The sequence below is a fragment of the Pezoporus wallicus genome, unplaced genomic scaffold (genome assembly GCF_028554395.1).
Source record: "Pezoporus wallicus isolate ANWC-B61680 ecotype Strahan unplaced genomic scaffold, APGP_CSIRO_Pwel_v1 contig_3952, whole genome shotgun sequence".
Taxonomy (NCBI): domain Eukaryota; kingdom Metazoa; phylum Chordata; class Aves; order Psittaciformes; family Psittacidae; genus Pezoporus; species Pezoporus wallicus.
Genome location: NW_026635034.1, coordinates 11,708,101 through 11,721,361, shown reverse-complemented (window position 1 = coordinate 11,721,361; position 13,261 = coordinate 11,708,101). Strand labels below are relative to the sequence as shown.

General features: G+C 38.6%; 1 protein-coding gene across 6 annotated transcripts in view; it reads left to right on the top strand.

The window, feature by feature from the left end:
• THSD4 (thrombospondin type 1 domain containing 4) overlaps positions 1–13,261 on the top strand; it is a 314,334-nt gene that overhangs the window by 105,832 nt on the left and 195,241 nt on the right. The gene's annotated exons all lie outside the window — the stretch shown is intronic.

Here is a 13,261-nt window from a genome sequence, read left to right as displayed (position 1 = left end):
CTTCCCCAGCTGCATGTTGAACTGATTGTCCTGGGACACATAGCAGTGGCAGCACTAGGAGTGGTCTGCCACCCCTCTAGAATCCTAACCTTTGGAGGATAAAAACTCAGTTGGGGGCCATAACCTTTCTCCAGAAACATCTTTGTTAATAGCTATTTATTTTGTTTTCTTTATGTAAACAAGAGCTGGGCCCAACTCAGCTGAGATTCATGATTATTTATGAGGTAAATGATCTTCAAGTGTGTCTCTGGATTCAGAGGAATGTAGTTCCTGTCTTATTTTTTTAAATTTACTTTTTTTTGAAAGTTGTTTTCCACACAACTTCAAAGACGAAAAGGGTTTATGCATAAAGAAATACATATGCATACTTACCTTTATTATTCTGAGGCCATTCTATCACTTTGTGTGAATTACTAGTAGAAGAGTACAATGATGACTTCGTTACCCACAGTCTCCTGTACCAAGAGGCTTTGTGTGCTCTTTCCCAGTGCAATGTCTCCCCTCCAAATGGAAACACAGTCTCTCCTAAATTTTAAAATGCAGGATATAGGCCCATCTACTTATCATTTCTAAATTTAACAACAAAGTACAAGGAAGAGAATTTACCTGTATTTTTCTAAGGGTCTCTTGAATATGGCTTTTATTGCCTTCTGTTTAAGTAGCTACATAGAAAACAATGCCACACAATTAAGTAGAAATAATACATTATGCCATGGTTTTTAATGTATTACAGTCAATGTTCGCAGGGATTTCTCTTTGCTGGAAGACTTCAATTCAAATAAAGCCTTCTGTGTACTATGTTTTACCTTGAGTGCAGTGCCTTCCCCTGTATGTCCTAAAATAGACACTGTGGCAAGATTTACACGTTTGCATGTACCTTCAGCATCAGTGATGTGCTCTGGGGCGATTAGTGCTCTGTGTACGTTTTACTTTCCTTCAGTCTTTAAAACTCGTTGGGCTCTCAGCTCCAAAAGGGAGGCAAAATAAGAGATTTGAAAAAGGAACAGGAAAGTTTATTTCATGATTGTTGGATTCTTCCTGGTTCTCATATTTTTATTGCCCCTACCTTCATTCTAATAAGTTTAGAAGGAGAAAAGGGTTATAGCTACTGTTAATAAGCTGAGGTGTCATGTCTATCTTGTAGTATAGAGCCTGACACTAAGTTTTGAATGGAAAGCAGTAAAAAGCATGTGTGTAGGGCTGCATCTGGGTGTGTCAGCTGGAAGACCAGCATGTACTGCTGTCATTGTATTGCTCTTGGGGACTGAGGGGGCCCCTTGTTGGACTGCATTGTTTGACCAGCTCTCTCTGAGCCAGCTTTTGAGGTTCTGTGCCTTGCCTTATTGCACGAAGGCAAAATGCCTATTTTGTAACAATAAAGATTCTTCCAAAGATGTGCTGAAGGCAGTATTAGAAGTCATAGTTCATTTATTTTTCCAGGGACTCAAGGAGTGTTGCAAGTGTGTGAAGTTCCTTTTTCCTGTACCTAGAAATGGACATTTCTGTGCGTGCTTAGCATGCTGGCATCCTCTTGGTAGTTCCTTTAGATGAGCAGCTTTGATTCACAGGTGATGTTAGCTATTTTTACAGCCCAACTGGAGTCAGTGAAGATTCAAGTAGGTTCATATCTACATCCTACTTGATCTAATAATATTTGTTTCTAATGTAGTGATGCATCAGTCCTGATTTTATCTGATGTGGGTCCTGGTTTTATCTGTTGTGGGTATAGTGAAGACTTGCAGAGCTATACCTCTTCATCTCAAATTTTGAACATTAGGTATATACCATGCTTTTATTTAAAGTCATGTTTGGCATTGTGAAGTTGCCCAAAAGCAAGTTTCAGAGCTGTACAACTTTGGCATTTTGTACCATGTATTTAGGCAGATAAAAGAGCTTGGTACCTCAGCAAGCAATGGCTGAAAGCATATTCTGTGGACACCATGATTTCTCCTACAACATGGCCCCAAAGACTTACGATGTATTATCTTTGATGCATCCCTTTTTAAACTGCTGTTGACAAGACACAGTCAGCTCTGAGCCAGCTCAGCCCATGTCCATCTCCTTGCTTCGTACACAGCAGCTTTGACTCACTCTGCCCTGTGCCAGCAAAGATGACTCAGGGGATCTAAAACATGCCACAGCCATTTCTTTTTTCTCCTCCCCTGCATAGCACAGCCTGCTCCTACTGTTTATGTTGGATCAATAAGGACAGCTAAACCATAATTTACAGCCCTGTCTTGATGGTGAGTTAAGTGTAATTATGATTATTTCTTAAAAATACACATATTTTTATTTCTTCCTCATTCAGATTGGTGCAGCTGCATTTCCAACCCCTGTTTTATCTGTTAGTGCTCCAACACAAACTTCTGTCTTTATTAAAACAGCTGTATTAAAGGGCCTGTAAACCTTACGAATTCAGAGTATTTAATGAAAAACCTCTAGTTTGTGTTGGAGAATCAATAGCACATAATGACTTCAAGGGTGGGATTCAAGAGGAAAGATCCCTTTGTGATAGAGGGAAAGCATCACAGTGACATGACCATAAAACCTCTAAGGAAGTTTAAAGCTGCAGAATCAATGTTTTAATCATTCTGATGATTGAAACTCTGTAATTTGAACTCTTTATTTCAGGTAACATTTATTTTTAATTGTGGTGAAAAACTCATAACCGAAAGTGTTTGATATTTTAATGGCTGTATGAAAAGAACCTGCTGAAAGGAGAAAACCTATTGATACATTGAAATGGGTGAGGCAGTGGGAGTCTCCCTTAGTGAAGAATAGCTGCGTATTTTGAGAGGAGGGAGATAACTGCAGGGTTAACCTGTGTAAAGTTAAAGAAGAAATAAAATCCTCTCCAGGAATATCTCTACCTCATAGAGGATCATACTCTTGTGCATCCAGAATACATTGTGAAATACAGTATTTTCATATCAACAATTGCAGAAAATCCCGCTCAACTGCAGACCCCCTTGCCTTGAGTTCTCTTTGATAAAGACAGCCAGGCCTTTGTGGTAGCCAGTATTTAATATTGCAGTCCTAGCCATGGGTTTCTGTTTGGGCCAGGCACGTAGGTATAGGAGCAGTACATGTGCCAAGAGCTCTGCTCTCTTTAGATGCAGAGTCCTGCAGGGATCTTTAGCTTTCCTGGCCTGTGCTGCTCTTGCGGGGCAACCAGCAAGGGCAGCCACCAGCAGGACTGCCTCTGCCTCCTTCCCACGTCGGAGAGGACTTGGAAGTCTAGGCAGAGATGTGATTCCATCTCCAGTGTGTAAAACTTGAAATAGCTGAAAACATAGTCTCTGGGGACTCGGTTTTTTTCTTCCTATTAAACATAGCAATTTAAAAGCACAGTAATACCATAAAGTCTGAGCACTTTCTCCTGAGAGGCAATTTAACTTTCATCCCTTTAAAAAAAAAGGGATGAAAGAGATTTTGGCAAATCAGAGCCTGGTGCATTGAAATGCAGGTGTGATTTGCCCCTAAAAGATACTGAGGATTTGCTCCCTTCCCTCATATTAAAAGAAATGCAAAATTTTCATGGAAATGATTGTTTTCTTTTTTCAAAATTTTAGTTTTGTTATTTCAGAGCAAAATTTTAGTGGGAATTTTTCTAAAATGCAGACTTGATCGAACATTTCCTCCAGATGACATTTGTGTTTTTTGCTTGAAAACAAAAGCTGTTTGCTGCTCTAATTTCAGTGCTCCCCTCTCAGGAGAATGTGTTTACTTACAGGACAACACGCTGATTCACCTGCATCGCATTGATAGTGGGAATTCCTGCTGTTTCAAATGTATGAGTTATTTGACTTGTGTTAGAGGTCACTGGATGCTAACAAGGGTAATAATAGGAATGAGACATGGCTAAAGGATCGTCATGGTGGTGACTCGCAGATGATTTAGTTCCACTTGGTAGAGTTGAGATGTCGCTGGCTTTAAACACTGTATCAGGCCAGACGAGTTTCTAGGAACAGAGCCATGCTCAGATCTTGAAAGCTGTTTAAATAGTTTGTTGCTGGCAGAGAGTGGCTGGAACCCGATGGCCTCGGAGAGGCCGCTGCTCCCTGCTGTTCGCAGGCAGCTGGCCTTGTGAGCATGGCCTTTCACCTGAGCAGGACCTGCAGGGTCAGGGTGAACTCTGGCAGCAAAAGGGATTTCTGGAAGGCTTGGCAGAGTTCATCCAATTCCTTCTGTTTGCCAGGCCTGGCTTCCTCTTGCAGCTTTGCTCTGTTTTTCTGTGTGATTGCTGAGAGACAGAAGTTGTGCACAGCCTGTACACCACATTGGTCTTTGGAGCAGGGTTCGAGGCAGGCTGAGTTTCAAGTGGAATAAAAATTCTTGTAGCTGAGAGCAGCAGTAGCATAAATGAAATGGCACAAATGTCACTGCTGCATTTTCTGTAGGGGGGGGAAAATGGGTCCCCGGTCTCCCAATGCCATTGTTGCCAAACCTAACTACTGATGAGCACCATAATGAGGGGTTCAAAATCAACTGGAGTGAGAGAGACTGATGGGTGCTGGGTGTCAGCACCCAGCCTTATTGCAGGGCGGTTGGGCAATCCACCTGGCTTCTGTTTGCTTCTAGTGTATCAGAATCCAAACTTTGAATGGATGGAAGGGTGTTTGCTGTATGTGCCTTTCACATTGAACTTCATGGTACTCTTTTTCTCTAAAATTACTTTAAAGTCAGCACTTCATCCTGAAGCCTGTGTTATGTTCAAAGGAGAACTCATTGTAGAGGTAGATCTGTGCCTGCTATAAAATCCTTTCCGAGTTTACTTTTGTTTTAAAATACCCTGTAAGTAACCTGCCTTCTAGCTGTAGATGTCTCCCAGTACAGCTGGGAAAAAAAGTAAGTGCTGGGGAAAATGAAATGTATGACTTTCACAGGTGCCTAGCAATCATTGCAACTGCAGTACCTAATGTCAGGTAAGAGGCATTTATGATTTAGACTGAATTAACTTTTGGGTTTAGGGTGGAGACTGAAGACTAATGCATGGCTGCTATGGTTTATTTACTTAATGATTTTTGTTGCTGGATTTGAAACAGTAGATTTCACTCTTTTGAATTACAAAATAGCTTCTCGTAACAGATCAAAATGTAGGGCCAACTTATGATACTAATTTGCTAAGAAACTTCTCCAGTCTGCTGGTAATTGATGACAGTGAAGACATTGAATGAGCTCTGATTAATATGATTTAAGTAATTATAAAATGGAAGAAAACCTAATTGATCTTTTAAAAACCTTAGTGGGGTACTGAGAGGTGCAAGCAGCATTAAGAACTGGAATTCTGGAAGTTGTTTCAGGGTTTGGGAGATTCTTGCTCATTTGCTTCGGCTTTGTGTAGACAACAGTATATAAGCTTGTGAGGAACCATTTGTTCAGTTCTAAAGTCTCACCAATAATATGTTTTGTGGAGTATTTTCCATTCAGTTGATGAGCAGAAATCATCCACCAGACCTAGTAAACCTCAGGACATCCGTTTCTGGGAGTGTTTGGAAGTCTGTGAAATGAATATGAGAATTCGGACAAGTAACATTTAGCTTGTCATATTTCTAGATATTGCTTCTAAGTTTATTCTATGTGGCCATGTGTATACAGCGCCAAATATGCACAAATAACTTTAAAATAAGTTTTGGACCAGATATAAATGCAGCCCATTGGATGTAATGTTGCAAATGAATGAATATTCTGGGCCAACCTTGAAGATATTATACTTGTTTTCAGTGGTTTAGTGTGTTCGCTTTAACTCTGTTAGAATTGTGACATATGTTATTAGTGCAAGCACTCATTGTGTCCATTGTTGGATTTCATCACATCTTAGTATAAAACTGTTCTAGACATTGTAAAGTCTTATACATGCAGGGAAACATAACATTTGTGTCATCTTTTTAAGTTAACTGGAAGTGGAACTTCAATTTAGAGTAATTAGAAAGTTCATCCTTGTGCAAGATTAGTAAGGTGGGCGCTGGTATATGTTTCCTGAATGCCTGTGATTTTTTGGCTTGAGGAGTGCAGTCCTTGGGAAGCAAAGGTAACATATGAACTCTCAGCCTCTCCTGATTTGAAACTGCCAGTTCCTTGTGGCTCAGGATATGCTGTGTTGAACTGGTACTATCTTAGTTTTGTGTGCAATACTTTTGACAACCTAATTTTTTCACCTAGAAGACAAGAAATCTTACTGTTCTATTTGTACTTTCTCTTAGTAAGTTCTAGTTGGTGAACATACAGATGTTCGAGTATATACACAATATTTCAAAAGTAATCCAGCTGTGCTGCAGTTCATCCAGCTGCAAGGTATTATATTCAGTGAGGCAGCTGCTTGAAGTCTTCATTTCTCATCTCCATAGATCTCTGCCTTTTTCCATTTTTTTTTCCTTTTTTTTCTTTTCTTTTGCCTCCAGTTGTTAGAAATCTTCTTGATTCCTTGTATTCCATTTTGTGGGAAGTTGTTCTTGAAGCTTGTACTTTAATTGCATGCATTGTATTTTCTATGACTGTGTTTTGTTATTACTGTTATACGTGAAATACTGTAGCCAGATTCATCAAAGAGGCAACAGAGTTTTGAGAAGTTTGAAATGTAATGTGGAGATGGTGTTTGTATTTGTTGATTAGCTACACCTCAAATAATGCACACTTCTCTAAGGATAGGCAATAACACAATGTAGGTAATAACAGACTTCAGGTAATAACAGAATTAGCATTCTTATATTTCATCACAAAATCACCAAAGGGATTATTACCCCTTGGTTTTTTAAAATCATTTTTTAGTATGTGTGTAGGAAGAAAAATTGCTTCTAGGAGTTGGCCTTTCCTTTAAGGCAAAATTCTATGCCTATTAATTAAAATAAGAGTTAAAAAACTATGTTGGTATATTTCCGTTCTACATGCTGTTCACATGTACATTTCAAATGCACTTTTCTTCAGGGTTATGCTCTAGCATAATTTGGATTTAGGAAATAAATTTGGAAAAATCTAGCGAAAACTTAGTTCTGTTTTGTAGGTTAAGAGAATTGATGGCTTCATTTCTTCAAGCACTGCGTGAACTGACACATGGAGCATGCTAGAGTTTGCTTTGCTTGCCCTGTTCTTTTATCTGATGGGCTGCTAAATTGGATCAGTCTTAATCTCTAGCTGTTTCAGGAAGCAGTAGCAGATCAGTATAAGACAAGACATCCTAAAGCATATACCTAAAATTACTGACAGGAGCTTAACGCATACAGTAGTAGTAGTACATACTATAGGCATACAGTTCTTCTTGAATGCTAATGAAAAATGAGCTCTAATTTCCTTTAGACTGGAAGGCAGTGAATTTTTTTTACACCTTACTGACAATTTATTCAATTTTGAACTGAAATCTGTTTGAACTGTTGTTTATCTATGAGACTAGAATTCATTTAAATGCATTAGAACAAGAAGTTAATTTATACTATGTCCCTTTCTCCCCTTTTATTTATTCCTGATTTGTGAATGAGTCACAAGAGAAAGCAGATGGAAGTTTGCAAAGCTTTAAAAGTATGGCTGTGCTGAAGTATCTGAGGCATTTCTTTGACTTCATCAATGAATCTGCTTCCTGAACATCTGTTGTGTTGAGCTTGACCTGGAAATTGTAAATATCCTGTGTATTGCTGAAATATGTAACTACTTCTATAGAAAGCTTTAATAAAAAAATATGCTTACATACATATATATGGAAACCTAATGCTTCTATATGGCATCTTACCTCTTAATAGTTGTTCTTCACATATAATTTTATCAATACACATGTTTTGATTTGCAATTGTAAGAAGGTTAGTGATACCAGAGCCTGGCTTTTACCTGGGATCCTGTGGTTTGTTACAATTCAAATAATCATGCATATGTATTTTTAACTGTGCTATTTGAAGCAGGGACCATACTCTGATGTATGAAGTCAACCTTTTCCCTGTCATAGGTTACATGCACTGCATGTTGTCATGTTTCTATTTTGTTGTGCATACCTCAATTTCCCCACTTTTCTACTTGCTATTTGGAGGGGAAAATGGGATAAGAGAGATGAGAGCAAGAAGATTTTGATGTTTATAGATGTACACCTTGATGAGCCTCAAGAATTGTAAAGGGTTGTTAGTGCCCTTGGGAAAATGGGAGCTCTTCCATTGAATGTTATCATTCAGTACACTCCAAAGCGTAAACAGAATGTATTTTTAGGAAGACAGGAATGTGAGAGAAAGGAGATGAGCTGATAAGCCATAGCTGTTCTAATCTTACATTTTAAATATAAATTTATCTCAATTTTAGATAAATTTAGCCTTGCTTTGCTGTAGAAGAGACATTGTCTTCTCTATCCAGGTGACCAATATTTACTGCTGTATTTTAAAGCATCTGGCCTGCCTAGTTGCATTAATTGCAAGTTGAGTAAATCTCAGGGAGAATTATTCCCTTATTTTGAAGCACACTTCTTAGTTCCTTTGGTGGGAGCCGAAAGTTAAGGACAGATGTTGTGGCTTTCAGACTCAGATATAGAAAGAAAATTGTATCCAGATTGTGTGGTAATGAAGATCGTTAGGATAGAGTAGAATGTTGAAGGAAGATTTGATTTTTGCAAAGCGTGTGTGGAAGTGCATGGTATAGATCCTTTTAAGCCTTCTTTGGTAAAATTTGTCTTGACTCCCTTTGCTACCAACAGGAAGACCTCACGGGTTCAGATCACTGTTCATGCCTGCAGTATCAATAAATTACGTGATAGTGTGGGAAGCATCTCTGAGAAATACCTTGCAAATGAATACACTTATGACTGGAACTGGAAGAAAATAATTTCCACTGTAATATTCTCTAATATTATTTGTTCTTCTGAAAATGAGTGAACAAAATCTTTGTTGAATTTCTGTAGTAGATTTTTACCTCTTCGTGGCCCTGGTGAGTCTTCTACTGCTGTTTTAATAGTAGGTGGCTTACTAGTGATTGACATTTAAGCATGGGGTAGGGCACTTAAAGCATGAGCAATTTTTTTCCCAAACTAGGAGATCTCAGCTGCCTCAGGTGAGGCCATAATTAGAGGCTTACCAGTTTACAGGGATGCCTGGGTCACTGCTGGAGGGCCTGTCCCAGTGCCTTTCTCTGAGCCACAGTTGTGGGAAAGTTTAAGACATGATTGTGAATTACTGCTGCTCAAACAGAAGTACATCCCTAAAACCATAATATCCATACTTCTACCTTGTGGTGAGCACAAGGTAAAAGTCATTTGCTTAAGCTTCTCTTATTCTGAGAAAACATCTTTCTGTAGGATACGAGTGAGTAGACTTTTCTTTTGTAGTATTAAATGAAAGCCTGCAAGGTTAGTGCCTGTGGCTCAAGCTGAGTACTGAGATGTGCCAAACTCATTCTTAGTCTGGAGTCACTGTGCAAGACTTTAAGAGTGGAGGAGGGATGGGAGGTTGTAAGATAAACTACTACAGAGAGTTCCTAAGGATCAAGTATTATAGCCTGTTTTTTAATGTGGCATTCCTTTAAAGGCCCTCAGATTGGCAATTTCCAACTTCATCTCCCAGTATTTCGAAGGAGCACAGAGTTTACAACTCTCATTCGTGTAACTGTTCACTAGAAAAATGAGGTTACTTATTAAAATGAATGTGGGTGCCTGTGCTGCACATCATTATTTAAATATAGGCATTCCTGTGTTTCTGGTATACTCTTAGTGTTTTGAATGGAGGATTTTGGAAGTGCTGAGTGTTATGAAGGGGATTAAAAAGGTTTTACCAATTTAGCTAGCAAAAGTAGTTGGACTGGCATTTATATACAGTTGATATTCCTTCTTGTTATAATGAATTACTATTTTCAAAGCAAGGAAACTCTTACCCACTGTGAAAGAAAAGCTTATAATATGGATGAACATCAGAAGAAAGAGATTCCCAGTGGTAGTATATAAAATGAAAAGCAGAACTGGCTTCTATTGTGCTCTGTTTCCATTAAACATCTTGGAAGTTTTATAAGCATGGCGCATAATAAATATCTAAGCCGCAGTTTGAGGTCTTTTACAAAGGAGAGACAATTCTTTTTGTCTAATATTTTTTTGGATCAGTTCTCCCTCTTACACCCAGATAGATACAAATCTCTGGCATTTGTCCACACTGTCAACTTGTGAACTTGTTAATTTGCTTTCCATATTGCATTGTATAAGTCTGAATTTAAATCCAAACACCACAGATGTAAAATTAAGTTTGAAAGAGCCAGAGAAATTGGGCATTAAATTTGCTCGTATATCTACAAAGAGAGAAGATCTGCTGCTGAATAATTTTGGTCAGAGGCCTAAAAATACTCAGGTGCAACTCACTATGGTTGGTTTTGCTGAAACAGTACAGTGATCCCTCTGGAGCGAGATCACAAAGAGCTAGCTGTGTGGATCCATTACACCACTGAGGTGGACATCAAGCATAAAACCAGAAACAGACCTCAAAAAGTTGAGCCTAATCTTTTCTTTTTTTTTCAAATATAACATGAGTCTGGTGACATCATCAGATCTGAAAAGTAATATAGACTTTTACAGTATTTTTCATTACTCCAATATAAATGTAACCCAGTGTATGTAAAATGCATTATAGCAAATCCGCAAGCAATTTCCTTCATTGTAACAAATACTGTATCTCATTAGAGCAAAACAAACCCCAGTTATGTTGCAGAACATCTGCTTAATAATTTCAAGTTCCTCCAACAATGCTGCCAAAACAGCTGAAAAGTCAACATCTAGTCCATGACTTTGATCAACTAAAATAATAAAATTATAAATACTGCACAGAATGCAGATCTGGTGAAAGGCAGAGCGGGGCTATTGGCCCTGTGCGCAGATAGCTACGACTGAGGGTGATGTGGCTTAAGGAATTGAAACTGGTGTTCTGAGGGAGGGGGTGAGTGGGAAGCAGAACGAGGTTTCTGGCTTGCAGAGATTTTCTAATCTGCAGCCTAACGGTGAGAAAGTTAATCTGCCGATGTCCAGATCCTGACTCTAAAATTCAGTTTAGAATGCCCTTTTTATATAACATGGGCTTTCTGTAATGGGTGTGAGGTGCTTTAACATTACTGATGAGCTAAAGTATCTATAAACAAACAACAGGTCGATGTTTACATAAAATTTAGTGTAAGTTGTCATGATAGTTACTATTTGTCTGCTTTGTGACTCTTGCCAGTTTCTGCTCTGTATGTCTTAGGAAAAGGCTTTGTGTTGCAGTGTTAATGTTTTGATTACTTGTTTTCATTCCAAATGTGAACACAACCTGAAAATGGGAGAATTTTCCAGGAACAAGAAATTTTTTAAAGTATCAAATTACTGAAGCGTAGTAGAAACTTAAAACTAACTGTATGATTGTAGGAGTATTAGCATTATATTTTATTTATTTTTTTAAATTTCAGTAAAATAAAGTGCTTCAGCATTGAAATGAAACAAGGAAGTAGAAATGATTTTGACTTCCCTCTGTCCATTGTCAGCAAACCCAAGGTATTTGGAGGGAGTATTTAAGTTTTCATGGAATTTAATTTTTGGAAACAATTGGAAAAATGTCAGTTCAAGGAGTCCACTGCATTTGTCACCAGGTTGAGAAATACACTGAAAATACAATACATAAAATGTTGTTAAGTGCAGGTGCTGAAATTACAGTTTCTCTGTGAAAATATTGTTGTCCAAGAGCCAAGTGAAGACTTGTTCCTTCTTTGAATAGCAATGTATTTACATTACCCTTGTGTGACAGCGTCTGATGCCTTCTTGTTTGTATTTGTTGCTCTTTTTGTGGTAGTATTTTGATTCTAGTTTTTTTAAGGTCCAGTCAGTCACACCTTGAACTTGCTTTCAGAAAAATGCAGAATTTTAACCATGAAGAATCTGAATCATCATCAAAATGCCTTCCCCCCAGTACAACACACTGTAAAAGCATCTCAGATTCAGAAAGGGAAGCAGAAATGTTGAATCCATCAGATGGTGAGGGAGCACTGCAAGGAACTTCATCTGGTGCAGCTCCTCAGTGAGGGATAATAAAGGGCCTAACAGATAGGCTCTGTCTGATTTAACAGCGTGGCTGTAATGCACTCCGGACCCAGCTCTCTGCCCTGGGCTTTGCTGAAGGTAACTGCTCCCAGTGATGGGACAGCGGAAGTTACCCGTGTGTGCTGGCTGGCTGCTCAAGTGCTGCTGCTGTTAGCTGCCTGCTGTAGTCACTAATGCAGCCAGAAGTTTACTGCTCTGATTTAATACAGGTAGTTTGAACCTGTCAACCTTCAAGGGGGACCAGTGGCAGCTTGAGGAGCTGGGACCCACATCTGCCCCTCGTGTGGCTGTGGGACCAGTGTCTGGGAGCAGTAGGCCAAGAATCTGGGTAGTATTCTCCCCATCAGCTACTACAGAATTACCCACAGTGTCTGAGCCCTTCTGCAATGTTTAAGCCAGCTCTTGTGGATTGTTATCAGTGCTCTTGTTTACAGGGCAAAATAGTTACCTGGTTACTCTCTGTGCCACTCGCACTTTAGGAAACCTGAATGTGAATTCAGTTTCTTCTGCTTTTACATATGATGACAGTGTGTAATTGCTTTAGCTAGTAAAAAATGAGAAATAGTTATTGATAAGGAATTAAGAAAAAACCTTGAAAGAAGTGTTACACTTGCCTGGATTGTAATTTTTCCTCTTACCTCTCAATATCCATTACTGTGTTGAAAGAAAGGTGCACTCTGAAGTGAGTTGGGATCTTGAAATTAGAAGGTTGAAGATAGACTTTACAGAGACTTGACTTTTATACAGAGTTGTATAAAAGTAATAAAAAAGGTTTTTTACTAAGGTAATTTGGGAGGTATATTAACAACTTTGGGATAGGGCATTCTGCTTTACTTGCAAAGCACTAGATTCCCTGCAACATACCAGCATTATGAGCACTGTGGGACTGGAAAATATTGAAATACCTAATTTTAAAACACTGATTTTTCCTTTTAATTTTAGCTGTGCCAGAAAGTCTGAGAAATGTCAGGTCTTCAGTATGAAATTCCGTCATGGAAACATTAAACCACTTCTGGGCATGATGCTTTCTGTTAATACGTAAAAGTTAAAATTAGATAAAAATGTGCAGAGACAAAAGAATACGTAACTTTTCAAAGAAACCTGCAATCATCAGGGGATGGTAATTGCAAGTCAGTGTTGCACTAGCTACTTAAGTAAATAAAAAACCAACAAAACCAGCAAGCAGAACAGAAACAAACTGCACTGTGTTTTCAGAGTAACTATTATCAGATGAAGTAATCTGATAATATGAGA